We start from the raw sequence: 18,609 nt of genomic DNA on the forward strand, positions 1-18,609 counted from the left end.
TTTTGTACATAATGTTTCTGCCATCGTCTCTTATAACCAAAAAGAGCTTCTGGATATCAGGACAGCGATTACTCACCTCGTATTGGACGAAGATTTTTTCTTCAACGAGGCGGCCGCGAAGGATATCATACAGACACCCGACAAGGCCCAAATCCCCGTCATTCGCGTGAGGAAGAGACGGAGATATCGTGGACGTAGATCGGGGTGCCTTGTAAGGATCCGACGGCGAGCGAGTAAACTGCCTCTTCCATCAATCCTATTAGCCAACGTTCAATCATTTGAAAATAAATTGGACGACTTAAGATTACGGTTATCCTACCAACGGGACATTAAAAACTGTAATATCTTATGTTTCATCGAGTCGTGGCTGAACGACGACAATGATAACATTCAGCTAGCAGGCTATACGCTACATCGGCAGGACAGAACGGCTGACTCCGGTAAGACAAGGGGTGGCGGTCTGTGTATATTTGTAAACAACAGCTGGTGCACAAAATCAAATACTAAGGAAGTCTCGAGGTTTTGCTCGCCTGAGGTAGAGTATCTTATGATAAGCTGTAGACCACACTATTTACCAAGAGAGTTTTCATCTCTATTTTTCATAGCTGTCTATTTACCACCACAAACCAATGCTGGCATTAAGATTGCACTGAATGAGTTGTACAAGGCCATTAATCAACAGGAAAACGCTCATCCAGATGCAGCGCTCCTAGTGGCCGGGGACTTTAATGCAGGGAAACTTAAATCCGTTCTACCTAATTTCTACCAGCATGTTAAATGTGCAACCAGAGGAAAAAAAACTCTAGACCACCTTTACTCCACACACAGAGACGCATACACAGCTCTCCCTCGCCCTCCATTTGGCAAATCTGACCATAACTCTATCCTCCTGATTCCTGCTTATAAGCAAAAACTAAAGCAGGAAGCACCAGTGACTCGGTTAATAAAAAAGTGGTCAGAAGACGCAGATGCTAAGCTACAGGACTGTTTTGCTAGCACAGACTGGAACATGTTCCGGGATTCTTCAGACAGCATTGAGGAGTACACCACATCAGTCACTGGCTTCATCAATAAGTGCATCGATGATGTCGTCCCCACAGTGACCGTACGTACATACCCCAACCAGAAGCCATGGATTACAGGAAACATCCGCACTGAGCTAAAGGGTAGAGCTGCCGCTTTCAAGGAACGGGACTCTAACCCGGACGCTTATAAGAAATCCCGCTATGACCTCCGACGAACCATCAAACAGGCAAAGAGTCAATACAGGACTAAGATTGAATCGTACTACACTGGCTCTGACGCTCGTCGGATGTGGCAGGGCTTGAAAACTATTACAGACTACAAAGGGAAGCACAGCCGCGAGCTGCCCAGTGACACAAGCCTACCAGACGAGCTAAACCACTTCTATGCTCGCTTTGAGGCAAGCAACACTGAAGCATGCATGAGAGCACCAGCTGTTCCGGATGACTATGTGATCACGCTCTCCGTAGCCGATGTGAGTAAGACTTTTAAGCAGGTCAACATTCACAAGGCCGCAGGGCCAGACGGATTACCAGGACGTGTACTCCGAGCATGTGCTGACCAACTGGCAAGTGTCTTCACTGACATTTTCAACATGTCCCTGACTGAGTCTGTAATACCAACATGTTTCAAGCAGACCACCATAGTCCCCGTGCCCAAGGACTCTAAGATAACCTGCCTAAATGACTACCGACCCGTAGCACTGACGTCTGTAGCCATGAAGTGCTTTGAAAGGCTGGTCATGGCTCACATCAACAGCATTATCCCAGAAACCCTAGACCCACTCCAATTTGCATACCGCCCCAACAGATCCACAGATGATGCAATCTCTATTGCACTCCACACTGCCCTTTCCCACCTGGACAAGAGAAACACCTACGTGAGAATGCTATTCATTGACTACAGCTCAGCATTCAACACCATAGTGCCCTCTAAGCTCATCACTAAGCTAAGGATCCTGGGACTAAACACCTCCCTCTGCAACTGGATCCTGGACTTCCTGACGGGCCGCCCCCAGGTGGTAAGGGTAGGTAACAACACATCTGCCACACTGATCCTCAACACGGGGGACCCTCAGGGGTGCATGCTCAGTCCCCTCCTGTACTCTCTGTTCACCCATGACTGCATGGCCAGGCACGACTCCAACACCATCATTAAGTTTGCTGACGACACAACAGTGGTAGGCCTGATCACCGACAACGATGAGACAGCCTATAGGGAGGAGGTCAGAGATCTGGCCGTGTGGTGCCAGGACAACAACCTCTCCCTCAACGTGACCAAGACAAAGGAGATGATTGTGGACTACAGGAAAAAAAAGAGGACTGAGCACACCCCCATTCTCATCGACGGGGCTGTAGTGGAACAGGTTGAGAGCTTCAAGTTCCTTGGTGTCCACATCACCAACGAACTATCATGGTCCAAACACACCAAGACAGTCGTGAAGAGGGCACGACAAAGCCTATTCCCCCTCAGGAGACTGAAAAGATTTGGCATGGGTCCTCAGATCCTCAAAAGATTATACAGGTGCACCATCGAGAGCATCCTGACTGGTTGCATCACCGCCTGGTATGGCAACTGCTTGGCCTCCGACCGCAAGGCACTACAGAGGGTAGTGCGTACGGCCCAGTACATCACTGGGGCAAAGCTTCCTGCCATCCAGGACCTCTATACCAGGCGGTGTCAGAGGAAGGCCCTCAAAATTGTCAAAGACTCCAGCCACCCTAGTCATAGACTGTTCTCTCTGCTACCGCACGGCAAGCGGTACCGGAGTGCCAAGTCTAGGTCCAAAAGACTTCTCAACAGCTTCTACCCCCAAGCCATAAGACTCCTGAACAGCTAATCATGGCTACCCGGACTATTTGCACTGCCCCCCACCCCATCCTTTTTACGCTGCTGCTACTCTGTTAAGTATTTATGCATAGTCACTTTAACTCTACCCACATGTACATATTACCTCAACTACCTCAACTAGCCGGTGCCCCCGCACATTGACTCTGCAACGGTACCCCCCTGTATATATAGCCTCCCTACTGTCACTTTATTTTACTTCTGCTCTTTTTTTTCTCAACACTTTTTTTTTGTTGTTGTTTTAATTTTACTTTTTTTGTTTAAAATAAATGCACTGTTGGTTAAGGGCTGTAAGTAAGCATTTCACTGTAATGTCTGCACCTGTTGTATTTGGCGCATGTGACCAATACAATTTGATTTGATTTGATTTGATTTGATTTAATGAAAATAGCTCCAAAATATATTTTTTATCATTTATTTCCATGAGCCTCCTTTGGCCCTTGAAATGCTCAGTCTGATCGTGTGGGCGTTAGGAAATAAATTGGAAGATATTTATATACACAGCCCTGATTGGCTGATAGGATGATCTAGAGACCACCTCCTTACCCAGATGAACAGTCATTAGTCTATTATAATCAGATCACATTGTGACGTCATGTGTGCCAAACGTTCCATCCCACCTGAACAGGCTGAAATTCTAGGCATTTTTTCAAACAGCTCTTACACAAAAAGGGCATTATCATACTTTTCACAATTTTAGAGTGTTATTTTGACCTCATATTGCAATACTTGTTAGTATCGTGGCAAGGAAACAAAACACTTAGCAGATTTAAATTATTTAGGAAAACAGCCCTAATGTTGGAAACAAACATCATTATGTTTTCATCCAGAGTCACATTTATTTATTTTCCAAGCTATAGCACACAATATTTTAGGTACAGCATGATTTTAAAGGACCAAAGAGTTTGGTCTGCTTTGGGTTAAAAATAAAAGATTAAGATGGGCAGTCTGAGATATGGCTTTTTCTTTGCAACTCTGCCTAGAAGGTCAGCATCCCGGAGTCGCTTCTTCATTGTTGACGTTGAGACTGGTGTTTTGCGGGTACTATTTAATGAAGCTGCCAGTTGAGGACCTGTGAGGCGCCTGTTTCTCAAACTAGACACTAATGTATTTGTCCTCTTGCTCAGTTGTGCACCGGGGCCTCCCACTCCTCTTTCTATTCTGGTTAGAGCCAGTTTGCTCTGTTCTCTGAAGGGAGTACTACACAGCGTTGTACGAGATCTTCAGTTTCTTGGCAATTTCTCGCATGGAATAGCCTTCATTTCTCAGAACAAGAATAAACTGACGAGTTTCAGAACAAAGTTATTTGTTTCTGGACATTTTGAGCCTGTAATCGAACCCACAATTGCTGATGCTCCAGATACTCAACTAGTCTCAAGAAGGCCAGTTTTATTGCTTCTTTAATCAGCACAACAGTTTTCAGCTGTGCTAACATAATTGCAAAAGGGTTTTCTAATGATCAATTAGCCTTTTAAAATGGTAAACTTGGATTAACAAACACAACGTGCCATTGGAACACAGGATGGTTGCTGATAATGGGCCTCTGTACGCCTATGTAGATATTCCATAGAAAAACAGCCGTTTCCAGCTACAATAGCCATTTACAACATTAACAATGTCTATACCAGGGGTGTCAAACGTACGGCCCGCGGGCCGGATCAGGCCCGCAAACGGGTTTAATCCGGCCCGCGAGATGATAAAAAAAAAAAAAAAAAAACATTTAAGTATAAAAATGCGCTGCAATTTTTCAATAAAATAAACTGCTGTTCCAATTGCGTCCACTGGATGGCGCAATAGCAATTGTGTTAAGCAAGCAAACTGTTTATACCGGGGCAGAGCAAGTAGGTCAAGCACGTGCAGCCAATGAGCTACTTTGTTTTGCCCGCGATATTTATTACGGCTTCTACTTTTAACATTATGTGCTTTGGCACCCTCATTGCCCCAATATGTCTCTGTCAAAAAAGAGAAAAGTGGACGCAGAGTGCAGAGTGTTCCAAGAAAAATGGTCATCCTATTTAATCACGGAATGAATGGGAAAGCTGTATGTTTGGTGTGTTCAGAGCATGTTGCAGTGCTGAAAGAATATAACCTTCGTCGCCACTATGTGAGTCTTCATGCCGACAAATATGACAACTTTCAAGGACAGCGGAGATGAGAGAAGGTGAATGAACTGTTGGCGGGTCTGAAGAAACAGCAGTCTGTGTTTACTCACAGCCGAGACATCAGTGACGCTGCAGTGAAAGCTAGCTACCTCATTGCTAATGAAATCGCAGTGGCTTCAAAACCATTTAGTGAGGGTGAATTTGTAAAAACATGCATGATGAAGGCAGCGGAGATTGTGTGCCCTGAAAAGCGGCAGGCTTTTGCAAATATCAGCCTGACAAGAAACACAGTTGCAGACAGGATTTCCGATCTTTCAGTGGATTTGGACAGCCAGTTGAAGCAAAAAGTAAAGTAATTTATTGCGTTTTCGGTTGCAATTGATGAAAGCACGGACATTACAGATGTTGCACAACTGGCCATTTTTTCATCCGCGGAGTTGATGACACATTGACCGTCACCGAGGAGTTCGTGGAGTTGGTGCCGATGACAGATACAACGACAGCAGCTGATATTTTTACCGCACTGGTCGGCGCGCTGGACAGGGTCGGAGTGGACTGGTCCCGCGCTGTCAGCCTGGCTACAGATGGTGCGCCCTCAATGATCGGGAAAAAAGCAGGCGTTGTGACAAAGTTCAGAGAGAAAGTGCAATCTGCAAATGGAGGACGTGATTTTTGACTTTTCACTGTATTTTGCACCAGGAGGCTTTGTGTTGCAAGTCATTAAAGATGGATAACGTCATGAAGGTGGTCATCCAAACTGTTAATTTCATCCGATCCAGAAGCCTGAATCATCGTCAGTTTGACAGCCTTCTCAGAGAGAAAGACCACATCTATGGCCTGCCATACCACACTGAGGTAAGATGGTTAAGCCGAGGTGCTGTGCTGAGGCGTTTCTTTGATTTACGAGAAGAAATTGAACAGTTCATGGAAGACAATGGCAAACCAGTGTTAGAATTTCATTCCGCAGAATTGATGCCGGACCTTGCATTTATGGTGGATGTTACAGAGCACCTGAATAACTTGAACAAACAGCTGCAAGGGCGCAACAAAGTTGTCACGCAGTATTATGACAGCATACGTTCTTTCAAGTTGAAGCTGTCATTGTGGGAGACGCAACTTGCCGGTGGTGATGCAGCTCACTTCCCCTGTCTGAAAAATGTGTGCGCGACCCAACATGTGGCAGACATGAAGCGGTTCAAAGATAAAATAACTGGACTGTTACGGGAGTTTGAGCAACGCTTTCAGATTTATGTTTATATATTTTTATGTTGATGTGCTATTGTTTTTAATTGATTTTATTTTATTTGTATATGTAACCTATTCTTGACTCTGTGGTTCTTGCACTTGTTTGGGGAACAGGGTTTCATTATTTTTATCTACATTTCTGCCTGAGAAATGACACCCTGATATAGTTCTGTGATCTGTGAAACAGTTCTGTTAATCACTGAGGCATTGTGTGTTTGTGTGTTCTTTTTCTTTAAAATTTTCAAATAAACTTGACGTGTTTTATGATTAATAGTGATGTTGTGCTTGTACTATTTTGGACACACTGTCCTCAGGCTCCAGCTTTATGTTGTATGTTGATCGTATTAAAACAAAGAAAACAATCTGAAGTTGTTGTTTTTAAGTTATATATACCATGATTTTTCCGGTCCGGCCCACTTGGGAATAGATTTTCCTCCATGTGGCCCCTGAGCTAAAATGAGTTTGACACCCCTGGTCTATACTGTATTTCTGATCAATTTGATGTTATTTTAATAGACAAAAAAATTGCTTTTCTTTCGAAAACAAGGACATTTCTAAGTGACCCCAAACTTTTGAACGGTAGTGTATCTATATTCTCCCTTTATATCTTCATGTACACACGTGAAAAAAAAAAGGAAAATTGTAATTAATGACTTTGTAACAGCTCCAAACAGTTGTCCTCTATATGAAATTCCCACTGGTACCCTGGTTTATAGAAAGACCCAACAACACAGGTAGACAGACAGGAGTCATAACCAGGGGAGCTCAGTACAGTGCTCTAATTATTCAATAAGGCACAAGAGGCAGTGCTTTATCATGAATACAGTCACAGGTAAATGACGTTGTTCAGCCCGACACGATAGTGACGCGATAGCACTGTGCTGTTACCAACATATGAAAATAACAAGTCAATTCATACAATTTCATTCTTCCACCAGAAGACATAGTCTGGACAAAGATTTGTTTTTTAGTTATTTTGGTCATGTTCCTACAGACACGACCCAGTCATAATTTTTTTTTAAATCATAGTTGCTATTTAACAGGATTGGTCATCCGTTCTAAACAAAATGGTTGCTATGCAAGCTGGATAATGTTCTTGTCACTTGCTAGCTAACTAGCCAACTTCAGCTAACTCAGTCACGTCAAACATTTAATCTGGAATGACAGTACAGCTGCATTTTTGTTTGTTTGAGCTTTTTTTCTATTGGCATTTACTTGGATATGTCCATGATAATGACGTTGATACGTGATTTCTAATGGCTCAGAAAAAGTTGTTCACTCTATGTATGGTACTACAGAGATCAAAATTAAAAAGTGAAACATTGTTTTTGAGGTCGGAGAGAGGCAGACAGCAAGGCTTATATTAACCCCCGCTTTACCGAACTAAATGCTAGGCAAGGGAAATTATGTGCGAGTTGAGATAAATACAAGAGATGATTGGGACAGCAACATGAACATGATATTCTTATGGAGGCGCTGTGATAATTTTCAGATGGAACTGTTAGCAGGCATAGGTGTGTCTGTGACGGCCAATACAGCATGGCTTGGAACGCTGCTTGTCCAATCATTATCCAGGATCCAAACCCTATTAGAGTTATCCTCTGCCCCTTCTCCCCCCTCTCTGTCCCTCTCTGTCCTCCTCTCTTTCTCCCCCTCTCTGTCCCCCTCTGTTCTCCTCTCTCCCCCCCTCTCTCTCACCACTGAGCTGCCAAACCGGTGCAGAACCGAACACTCTCTTTTCCCCTTTACACTATTTCCCCCCTTACTCTTACTCTCCTTCTCTTCCTTGTGGTAGTTTCACACTTTGTATCTTCAGACACTCTCGCTCTGAGCAACGCTGGCGTCAAGGTGTGTGAGTCTGAAAACCACAAAGCTACTGTAAGATAATCAACATGTGGCTGGTCTAGGATCAGGGATCAAGTGTAAACACATACAGTACCAGTCAAAAGTTTGGACACACCTACTCATTCAAGGGTTTTTCTTTATTTTTACTATATTCTACATTGTAGAATAATAGTGAAGACATCAAAACTATGAAATATCACATATGGAATCATGTAGTAACCATAAAAGTGTTAAACAGCTTTGCACATTCTTGGCATTCTCTCTGTATATTACATTTCAATCTGTAGCATCGGGATCATTACCCCCCCCACCCCCCCACTGAAGAAGCCCTGAGGTGTGAGCCCACTGACAGAGCCATTATCCACTCAGCACCTGATTCACACCTTGACCAATTACATCCTTATTCTCACCTCAACCAATCAGATTCTTATTTCCACCTAGACAAGCCTGAGCCACCTGCGTGTACCACAATCCTGCCAGGTAAATTAACCCTCTTTTATGACTTGATGCAAATCAGATATGCCCCAGCCAGGCACTGTGACATCCACAGGCACACTGATGTCTTCTGGATGCTAACTTAAGGGTGAACTGTAGCCCAAACTCTATGGTGGTGTATATTGATGTACTGTATACTGGTGTATAAAGGTGTATTATGTTATATAATGGCGTTAAATTATAACCATAGTGACTCCATCTGTAGAGCTTGGCTGTCATGTGAACAACGATCACGATCTCAGTACAATCGGACATCCGACGAGTTAAGCCAAACATGGTCCCTCTTCATCCTCCTCCTCCTCTTTCTCCCCCTCTTCCTCCTCCTAATTCTTACACTCCATCTCACTCCTACAAAACAGAAAAGACAGAAACAGCTCTCACAGGGGTGGGGGATGCAGAATGGTGCGGGCGGACGGATGTGAACAGAGTGCCCACACAGCGAAGCGGAGGAGTGGAGAGGAAGAGAGGATGAAAGGACGTCACGGCAACAGAGAGTGTGTGGGTGCAGGGAGATGAGTGGGAGTGATGTGGGCTGCATTCCAGCACTGCTCTCTGTCTCTCCAGCTCTCAATCATATGTCCGTCTGTCTTCAAATAATTTCCTCTTCTCTCAGTTCCTCCTCTCTCAGTTCCTCCTCTCTCATTTCCTCCTCTCTCATTTCCTCCTCTCATTTCCTCCTCTCTCATTTCCTCCTCTCTCATTTCCTCTCCATCTCTTTATCTAGGATCTTTATTGTAGAGTTTCTGAAAATGTTTTAAATCCCAAATGCCAGCAACGATCCACAGTTGAGACTCCTATTTCTCTCTATCTATAGAATTACTTTAATATGGATATTTTATCATATTTTCTGCACTCACATAGGCCAGTAGTGATGGGGTGTCCTCTCTACTTTCTCCCTTCCCCTGGTTCCTGGCTCCCCACTGCCCTGGGACCTTCATCTTACACTCATGGGAAGTCCTGTGTGTGTGTGTGTGTGTGTTTGTGTTTGTGTGCGTGTCTTGAGGCTGGTTTTATGATCAATATTCCCTCACACGACTGAGCCATGTGTCTCCGCTTGTCCTTCTGCTGACGACACACACACACACACACACACACACAAACACACACACAGGACTTCCCACGAGTGTAAGATGAAGGTCAAGATAGTGGAAGAAATGCCTGAGGGTCTGCCTGGTCCTTCTGGAGTGTCACTGAGGGTCTGCCTGGTCCTTCTGGAGTGTCACTGAGGGTCTGCCTGGTCCTCCATCTGTTGGCTGCTCAGCCAACAGACGGCTGAGCAGCCCCCCCATCTCTCCCCCTCTGTCTCACACACACACACAAACACACACACACACACACACACACACACACACACACACACACACACACACACACACACACACACACACACACACACACACACACACACACACACACACACACACACACACACACACACACACACACACACACAGCACGTTCTGGAAAAACTGGCAAGCCAGAAAATATCACTGTCTGGTTAAAAAATACAATACCTTTCATACAAGACTCTTTGACTGTCATTCTATTTCATATGATAAAAAAGGACATTTTCAATATCTCAGAATCTCAGAATAATTTTTGTGCAGAAGTGATCAAAAATCTGATCTCTCTCTATGGAAACTTAACCCTTGTTCACATTGGAAGTTTGAAGTGGCTCAAATCAATTTTTTGTGCATATCTGACTCGAATCTGTTATTTTTCCTGCTTTGAATATTCAAAGCAACTGAGAAACATCCAGGGCAGGCATCGTAGCTTCTACATAACTTCTGAGTGTTAGGAAGCAGGAGCACCACCACCAATCAGCCTACACCACGGTGCACACATCCGTCATTACTATGACAACTAGCGTAGCCATGTCAGCAAATGACTGCTGTCTGAACACAACACAAATCCAATTTGGTCACTTGTAACTTGCTGTTTGGACAGTCAGTATTCTAAAACAGATTTTTTTTTTTTACTGAATTGAGCAGTGTGAACAAGTCTTTAGACACAGACAGGGGTCTGGGGAAAACTACCTGACCTTGAGGCAATGCTGTTGACATTTTCTACGGATAGACAGTGTGTGTGTGTGTTTGTGTATGTAAGTGTGTGTGTGTGTGTGTGTGTGTGTGTGTGTGTGTGTGTGTGTGTGTGTGTGTGTGTGTGTGATTGTGTTTACACAGACAGATGAGGGGGTTTTAACAGGGAGTTGAGTACCTGAGGCTGATGGATTGGATGTAGAAAAACAAGGACGACTAGACTGCTTATTTGGACAAGGATCAGACAAGGCTAGAGACTGGGAGGTAAGGAATGTGTTTGTCTGTGTGAGTGTGTGTGTGTGTGTGTGTGTGTGGTGGTTGGGGAGGAGGAGGGGCAGGCATTGTAAACTTTGACCTAGTTCAGCGAGACATCATGGGTAGGGGTTATTTGGTTCACAACAAACAGTTCAGGCATGTTTTATTTATTTAACCTTTATTTCGACAGGGAGTCATGCTGAGACCAAGGTCTCTTTCTAAGATGAGCTCTGCATACACATCAATACACATCAATATACACTATACACATCAACCCTGATTCAATACCATGATCCCCATTAGCAGTCCTTGGCCCCTTACACACTCAAGTTGTACAACTAATGTACAATGCTTTTGACACAATGTTTGTGATACAACAGAGAGTTTTTCTGCGCAAATATAATGACAAAAGCATTGTGGAGTCAAACCTTGTGCTTGTCGTTGTGGGGACACCAGCTGACTTCAGGTCTCAGGGAGGGTGATGCCAACACAACAGCCCATTCTATCATATGAACATGTTGCACATGAAGTGTCTGTCACATGTAGATAACATATAGACTACTTGTTCCCATCTGTTAGTACGGACACATCGTCTATGCTGACATCACAACTCCCTCTGGGTGAGGAAGGTCGGTCAGGAACGCTGAGGTAAATCAAACACTCTGTAGCTCTGTCCGGACTGTCAGAAACGCTGAGGTAAATCAAACACTCTGTAGCTCTGTCCGGACTGTCAGAAACACTGAGGTAAATCAAACACTCTGTAGCTCTGCCCGGACTGTCAGAAACCCTGAGGTAAATCAAACACTGTAGCTCTGCCCGGACTGTCAGAAACGCTGAGGTAAATCAAACACTGTAGCTCTGTCCGGACTGTCAGAAATGCTGAGGTAAATCAAACACTCTCTGTTTGATTAATAGGTACAGAATGCGGTGGAGGAACCCTTGTTTATGGATGTTTTGACAGTCAAGAATTAATCCACACACTTATATTGTCTACTGCATTGTTGGGTTTGGAGCTTGCAAGAAAGGCATTTCACTGTGCACATGACATTAAAACTTGAAACTTGAAACACGTGCACTCACACACAGACACACACACGTGCACAAACATACATACACACATGCACGCATACACATCTCATCTCCTCTCCTCTCCTGCTGAGTTGTGGACAGAGCATCTGTGGAGGATAATAAAGCCCTGTCAGTGAGAGAGAGAGAGAGGGGAACTCAGGGCACAGGATGCCTGTACACGGAGCTGTGGAGCTGGGCTTGATAACACACTGTGGAGCAATGGTATGGATGGTGGATCTGTTTTGTATGTGCACAACATCTTAGTGGTTGAAGCTCTGTGTTAAGTGTTGAGAGGCATTTTGAGGTTGTTTGAGGATAGAATGCGTGTGTGTGTGTGTGTTTTCAGCTGAACTGAATAAATCACACATGCTCCATTTGCAAGATAGAGAAAGAGAAGCTGATCTATTTGGGTAGCTAGGGAAATCTCTCCGATTTAGACTTGATGTGCCTTCAACCAGTCAGACATCACAAGACCTGCCATAGACCTGGTCCCCCTCTGCTTTTACAGCACTGAGGCATTTGAATAGATATTATGATGAACTGATGATCATTAAGGTAAGTCTGGAAAAAGGAACGCTCAGCTCTATGCATTGTAGCATGGCCTATCTATCTGGATGCCAGCATCCCATGTAGTGGGTTATGGTAAAGGTCTCACCCCATTGCACGTGTGTGCAGTGACTGAGTGTTAAAACACTCCACAGTAACTTACATTCTCATTATACAGGCGAGACAGATCTACATCACTACATCACACTCAGTAAATAACCTCTTACTGGGTTTCATGATAAATTACACCAGTTAATATGACGTGCAGGCTGCATGCATATCTTATCTCTCTACTGCATTGCATGGCGTACTAGTCATTTGCATGTTGAGTGAAGTCATCATTTGGCGCTCTCTCTCCATGCAGTCAAGCACCATTAACAAAGCCTCTCACCCCTAACGCAAGCTCAGTTACACCACATGACAGCCGCTAGCTAGCTAGAACGCTAACAGCTAACCAGCCACAGTAAGCTAAGTAGGGGTTGATACAAAGATGTGTCAGGGAAAATCAAGTCTGAAATCTCAAAGTGGGAATTACAAACTTCAGAAGGCTTTTTTTGAATATGCCTATATTTCTCCAAAACTCAGTTGTCCTGAGTCTGCACAGAACTACCAGGACCTTGGATCAATGGAGACACTCAAGTTTTTTTATCGTGTATCTCTCAACACATTCTCGAAAATAGTCATGGCCTCTAAATCTTCCAGCTGCCTACTGGACCCTATTCCAACTAAACTACTGAAATAACTACTTCCTGTGCTTGGCCCTCCAATGTTGAACATAATAAACGTCTCCCTATCCTCCGGATGTGTACTAAACTCACTAAAAGTGGCAGTAATTAAGCCTCACTTGAAAAAGCCTAACCTTGACCCGGAAAATAAATACAAATATCGGCCTATACCAAATCTCCCATTCCTCTCAAAAATGTTTGAAAAAGCTGTTGCTCAGCAACTCACTGCCTTCCTGAAGACAAATAATGTATTCGAAACACTCCACTCTGGTTTTAGACCCCATCATAGCAATGAGACCGCACTTGTGAAGGTGGTAAATTACCTTTTAATGGCATCAGATCAATGCTCTGTGTCCTCGTGCTCCTAGATCTTAGTGCTGCTTTCGACACCATCGATCACCAGATTATTTTGGAGAGATTGGAAACCGTAATTGGTCTACGCAGACAAGTTCTTGCCTGGTTTAGATCTTATCTGTCGGAAAGATATCAGTTCATCTCTGTGGATGGTTTGTCCTCTGACAAATCAATGGTAAGCTTCGGTGTTCCTCAATGTTCCGTTCTAGGACCACTATTGTTTTCAGTATATATGCTACTGTCACGAACCGGCTCAAAGTTCGTAACAAAAGGGAGACAACGTGGAGACAAGGAATACCAAAATATATATTTATTAACTAAAGTAAACAAAGTACAATTAACAATGGTGTGTGTAATCAGTAGTGTAAGTGAGTGTTATGCATGCATACATTTAATAATGCAAGGTGTTGAAAGGTGCCAAAGCAAACAACCAAAAAGCCACAAAAATACCACAACAAAAATCAATAAAGGTGTCTGCATGGAGAGAGTCTCCCCAATGAATGTGGAAGAGGTCCATTTATCCTGGGACACACCGAAGCCCAGGTGTTTCCCATGTAGCTGACGACCCTCCCAACTCCGCCCACCGGCATCCTAATAAGGAAACAAGAGCAAAGAGAGCGAATACGGCAGACAGAGTGGGAGGGTTGTCACACTACCTCTTAGGGATGTCATTCGGAAACCCAATGTCAACTTTTACTGCTATACAGACGACACACAGCTACACAAAATTGCCTACCCTGGAAGCTTGTGTTTCAGACATAAGGAAGTGGATGGCGGCAAATGTTTTAATTTTAAACTCGGACAAAACCAAGATGCTAGTTCTAGGTCCCAAGAAACAAAGAGATCTTCTGTCAGATTTGACAATGAATCTCAACGGTTGTACAGTCGTCTCAAATAAAATTATGAAGGACCTCAGCGTTACTCTGGACCCTGATCTCTCTTTTCACAAACATATACAATATATTTAAAGAGTGGGTGGGGTTATATCCTGCCTGGTTGGCCCTGTCCGTGAGTAACTTTAGACGGGTCCACGGTGTCCCCCCCCCCCCTGTCTCAGTCTCCAGTATCTATGCTGCAATAGTCTATGTGCCGGGGGGCTATGGTCAGTCTGTCATATTTGGTGTAATTCCCCCTCGCCTGCTGTCTCGACCTCTGAATGCTTGGCTATGGAAAGTCAACTGACATTTACTCCTGAGGTGCTGACCTGTTGCACCTTCTATAACCACTGTGATTATTATCTCACCCTGCTGGTCATCTATGAACATTTGAACATCTTGAAGAACGATCTAGCCTTAATGGCCATGTACTCTTATAATCTCCACCGGCACAGCCAGAAGAGGCCTGGCCACCCTCAGAGCCTGGTTCCTCTCTAGGTTTCTTCCAAGGTTCCTGCCTTTCTAGGGAGTTTTTCCTAGCCACCGTGCCTCTACAGCTGCATTGCTTGCTGTTTGGGGTTTTAGTCTCGGTTTCTTTATAAGCACTTTGTGACAACTGCTGATGTAAAAAGGGCTTTATAAATTAAATTGATTGATTTTTAAACATCAAATACAATACAAGTTTTAAATGTCCTGCATTGAAGGAAGTTATCCTGCAACAGGGGGATCAAATTAAGATCCTACATCTGTACTCAAAGTTCAAAGGTCATAAAAACAACCCTGGGGTGAATGGATTTTTATCCCATTACTTAGTGTAATGAGAGACAAACAACCATGAAGACTAGTCTTCTGCTTACCATGACTATGCAACAAGCTCTCACAGTCTCACTGCAGAATCAAACGTTTATCCACATTTCTCCAAACGTCAAATTTCGAAGTGTTTTAAACACCCTGGGTTGACGTCTCCTGCTCAGCATTGTTCCGTTTCTCCGAACGTCAAATTTCAGTGTTTTTAAGGGTTAAGGTTTGGGATAGGACTAAAACATTAAGTTTAAGCATTCATTCCAAGTGGTTAATTTAAGGGTTAAAGTTTGAGATAGGGTTAAAACAAATATGGGTGTCCACCATTGGGTTTGAATACGAGACCTTCTGATCCACAGTCATTATGGTAATAGCGCACACTGTTGCGCTCACTGTTGCCCATTGTGGCCAGTTTTGAAGGGATTTCTCGACGTCCAATTTCGAAGTCACTCTTGACCAATCTGCCTGGACTATGACCATGGGTTGAAATACTTCACACAGATTTTAAGTGTATTCTTTAACTGTAAATAGCAGAGAGTATAATACCCTGTAATGGTTCTGGCTGTGTGTATTGGTGTTTGTGTGTTGGGCTATATATTTGTTTTAGTGTGGGTGGTAGAACGGAAAACCTACTGTATGTCAGCAGTGTTGAATTATTGAACAAAGTTATTACCATGAGTGTAGTCATTCACATAGATTTGAGTGTGTACTCTTAATTGTGTGTGTTTACTTGCCTGTGTGTGTGTACTACTGTGAGGATGTATATTACGTGTGTACCAGCAGCTGTTGAATTATTGAACAAAGACATTATCACTTCGGCAAATTTGATATTTACAGTTCTATTAGTGTTGCCCTGACGATAATGGGCTTCAACTTTACTCCTTGTGAGGAACAGAGTAACACCTTCGTCAGCATAACACACACACACACAAACTCACGCGCATACACACATGCGCATGCACACACACACATGTCCTATGTCCCCAAGTCCTACCACATTTCTGATCTTTATATCACAGGGGGATGGTGAGCCACAGTAGGATAAATGAACTTGTCACCATTTCACTGTCTGTCCTTTTTTTTTGGCCCTGAGCGATGGATGAACTAACCATGTATCATGTGTACACACAAAAGCATGCGCACACACACACTGTGAGTGCTTTGGGGCACTAAAGGAACAACGAAGGACTGTTTTTCAACGATGGCCTAAGCATGTCAGAATATGTCCTTACACCATGGCAACATGGGCTGGCTCAACAGTATTACAGAGTACGGCTGGCCTTTAATGACTCTGAAGACTGGAGATTAAACAACAGTCTCCCACGCACAGAGGAGGTGGCTGTTGGGTTGAGGTGGTAGTATTAAGTGTAATGTACAGATGTAGCATCTTAATCTGATCAGCCTGTTGCAGGAGAACTTTCCTGCAATGCAGGAAATGTAAAACTTGTGATGTATTTGAGGTTTAAAAAAGGCTTCTGAAGTTTGTAATTTCCACTTTGAAAATGTCCAACTTGATTTTTCCTTACAAAAAATGTATCAACCCCCCATTAATTATAATCCATATAATAATTCACATTTCCTGTTGCTGCAGGATAATTTATCTGCTGTAGCAAACTGGCTCAAATTAAGGTCCAACATCTGTATGTACGTATGCATGTGTGTGTGTGTGTGTGTGTGTGTAATGTCTAAACATATGTTTGTTTATGTTTATGTAACCAGGGGTGTGAGAGTGCCTCTCCTCTCACTCAGAGGTGGTGGAGAACAGCTGAGGCAATGGAGGGTAACTGCTTCTCTCAGGAGAGATGTGTGAGAGAAGTGTGTGCGTGTGTGTTTGTGTGTGTGTGTACCACATATTTACATAACCTGGGGTGTGAGAGGGTGTTTCCTGTTACTCAGACATAGGAGAGAACAGCTGATGGTAACTCTGATCATAGCTCAGCTGGTAGAGCACGGCGCTTGTAACGCCAAGGTAGTGGGTTCGATCCCCGGGACCACCCATACACAAAAAAAATTATGCACACATGACTGTAAGTCGCTTTGGATAAAAAAGTCTGGTAAATGGCATATTATTATTATTATCATCTGTGGTTAGATGTGTGAAAACTCAGGCATCCTGGGATACGTGCCTGGCCTTTCCCTCGGTGGCGGAAACCTTTTACTCCAGGTTTAGAGTCACCTTTGACCTCTCCTACCGCACTGAGGTCCACATTACCTTACTCCTATGAACCTGACAGGTATTACACAACACAACAGAATAACAAAAACATGATCTCTCTCTCTCTCTCTCTCTCTCTTTTTCTCTTTATCTCACTCTCTGGCATTTAGAGGTTGTTCTGGATAAGAGCATCTGCTAAATGATGTAAATGTAAATGTTGTTGACATTGAATTCCAGCACAGACTGATTGTTATGTTGACAAATTGTTATGAAAGAGTAGAGGTGAGAAAATGGGTAAATGGGTGGGGCAATAAACACCTTTTTAATGTCAAGTCAAAAAGACACATACGACACACACATTTGTGTAACTGTTCATTTATGGCACTGGCGTTTTCAAGGTGGAAGCCGGTCTGTAACCGTCAGGAACGGGTGTGGTGTTAACCTGTCACCTAAAACCACTTAAATCACAAAGAGACAGGCGGAGAGCCATATGCGTGCTTTAAACCCAATACTGATCTGTCAATCTCTCAGTTTTATGTTGTTATTTTCATTTCTTCCCTTCTGTTCCTTTATTTATATACATCTGCTACTGATCTCTACTCCTACATCTTTTCTCTCTCTCCTTCCATCTCTCTCTTTCTCCAACTAGGGTATCCTCTGATGTGAAGGATCCTTTGTCTCCAGATTAAGAGGCTTGGCTGGGTTATCCCGAATCATCTCTTCATTTTTTGTTCTTTCTCTTCAGGAGAGGGGGAGAGATGAGAGGGCTCCTTCCTTTGATTTTAATCTGGGGATCATTTTCCATAGGGGGCCCCAACCTGCGCCATTGTAGTGTTACGTTCCCATAACACAAACTCAAAATGTCATCGCTCACAGAAAAGGGAACTAACAAAGAAAATCACTTTGACAAACAAAACAAAACAGAAAGGGGTTCAAAAGGGGTTCTGAAAGGCAGAATGTGTGTGTGTGTGTTTTATTATGTGTGTGTGTGTTTCCTATTTAGGTAAGCAGGGGGCATGGCAGAGTAATTAGATGAATAGAGAGCATGACAACTTAAATTGGGAGTGATTATAGTATAGTCATGTTTCATTTTAAAGCCTTTGATAATTAGAAAAATAAAAAGTTGAAAGTAAATGCCTTTGAAATGGAAGGAAGAGGAACACAATGGCCCCAAACTGTATCAATGCCATCGATTCACCTTGACTTTACGCTTACTGAACTAAACCTCATGCT

Source organism: Coregonus clupeaformis, chromosome 23 (genome assembly GCF_020615455.1).
Source record: "Coregonus clupeaformis isolate EN_2021a chromosome 23, ASM2061545v1, whole genome shotgun sequence".
Classification (NCBI taxonomy): domain Eukaryota; kingdom Metazoa; phylum Chordata; class Actinopteri; order Salmoniformes; family Salmonidae; genus Coregonus; species Coregonus clupeaformis.